The 2071-nt window shown below is 42.9% G+C and overlaps 1 protein-coding gene across 1 annotated transcript in view; it reads left to right on the forward strand.

The window, feature by feature from the left end:
* Positions 1-307: 307 nt before the first annotated feature.
* RHBDD1 (rhomboid domain containing 1) overlaps positions 308-2071 on the forward strand; it is a gene marked incomplete in the record, with an annotated part of 83043 nt that continues 81279 nt past the window's right edge. Inside the window, 1 exon segment of the mRNA XM_072407950.1 lies at positions 308-709.

A 2071-nucleotide genomic window follows, 5' to 3' on the forward strand; every position in this document is an offset into this window, starting at 1 on the left:
GCTGGATGAGAAACAAAGGGCAGCCAGTTGCAATGGTAGGCGGGATGGGAAATAAAGGGCAGCCAGGTGATTTGGTAGGCAGGATGAGAAACAAAGGCCAGCCAGGTGCATTGGTAGGCTGGATGAGAAATAAAGGGAGTCAGATGCATTGATATGCCAGGGTTTTTTTTGTAATGGGGGCCTCTTCATATCTGGAATCTCCCTTTTAAAAAGTGGTTCATCAGATATCCGCCCACCAACACCCTGTAAATGAGTAGAGGAAGTAAAGAGCAGTAAAATCATTTCCTTTCCTGTCACCAGCTCAACAAAAGCTACAAAAAAACAGCCAGACCCAGGAATTGGTTGGGTATTACAGTTCTACAGCTGGCATTGCATCACTGTAGAGATAATAAAATGTCCTGTATATTTTATCAATCCCCATCACATATAGGATACGGTCATGTCTTGCAGGCATATATGATTGTGAATTATTATTATTGAACCAGGCCCAATTTTTGCACAAGAAAAATTTGCCTCTCAATCTCATGCATGCGCAGTGAGATCATCAAATTTTTAATCATGCAAGTTACCCGATCTCGTGCCTGGGTCAGGTGACATAGGATAAAGAACCAGGAAGATGGCGACGGCCCAGAGCGCCGGCTTCGGGATGAATGCCCGAATGAGATGCAGGACACCCCCGGAGTGATCTGGCTGCCCCGAGGGACTGAAAGTAAGTGTATTATTTTATTTTTATTTTTTGCAGTTTTGGGTTTAGTTCCTCTTTAGGGTCAGATAGAAGGCAGCCAATCAGTGGTAGGTGTTTGGCCACCCTTTGGCCACCCAACATGAAAGCAACCACCTGGGTTAATCAATCCCAATGATCCATGTACACTGACTTATATGTCTTGTAATTGTAAATAACTTAGGTACAGTAAGGGAGCACTGTACATACGATGCATGATTGTACAATAAAAATAAAGAAATAACTAACAATAGAGTAAACAAAGCTTTATGTATCTGTATACCAAATAGCACAAATGTACAAACAGCTGACCCCCGTCATGAGCACCCTGGCAGCTACCACACACGGACAGAAGTTCATCTCAGTTTATGCCAAAATAGTACTCTCATCTTTGCAGGTAAAAAAACATTGTGAACGTGCAGCTAAGCAGAAGAGACATGGAGTAAATAAAAACATTTGTATTTGGACATCCGGTCTTCATTTTCACCCAATCATGTTGGCCTAATTTTTGCAATTGCACGAACAATCATCCAACGTCACCACTGTGCACAAGATTCCTGCCATATGTGGCTTGCTAGGTATTTGATTTGATCTTTCCATGAACCTGTATGGTAGTAAAAAGCAAAGAAAATGTACTTTTATGTGTCCATGTATGTAGAGGAATGTAAGCATGCCTTTTGTGTGAGTGTAACGCTCAGGAACACCCTTATACAGTGACATTTCCTGCTACAAGTACACACAAAACCAGTTTGAAAACTTATTGCACAACACATTCTAAAGATAAATATAAGTGTGTGCGTTCACTATTTCACAGAATTTATGAATGGGTTAGTCTGCACACATTGTCCATTGGTTCTCAGGATTTTTATTGGGACCCATAAAACACAGAGCCGCCTTCTACTTCCACTGCCTGAGCCTGATAATGTAATAATATTCCAGCTTTATTATCATTTATGTAAATGGGTCAATTATATAAGGCCTAAATGCCCATACATCCAGCACCTGTGTGACACCATGTGGCATTGCAGCTAGCTATAAGATGCCTGGAAAAGCAATGGGAGTAGACAGATCTTTAGCATGTGGTTAAGCGGTGGTCGCCAACCTTTTTAGACCCACAGACCACTAATCTTTACCAGCTGCAGACCGCGCATGCGTGGGGAGTTGTAAGTCACTCAAAGGGGAAGAAACTTCACCCCAGATCTGAGCCTGCGATGTGAGAGTGGCTCTGGACACAACCCTGCAACCTCCCTGAGCCTGTGATCTGTACGGGAGACATAGGCCCTGATTTATTAAAGCTCCCCAAGGCTGGGGAGAATACACTTTCACCAGTGAAGCTGGGTGATCCAACAA

This window comes from Pyxicephalus adspersus, chromosome 4 (assembly GCF_032062135.1).
Source record: "Pyxicephalus adspersus chromosome 4, UCB_Pads_2.0, whole genome shotgun sequence".
In the NCBI taxonomy this organism is placed as follows: domain Eukaryota; kingdom Metazoa; phylum Chordata; class Amphibia; order Anura; family Pyxicephalidae; genus Pyxicephalus; species Pyxicephalus adspersus.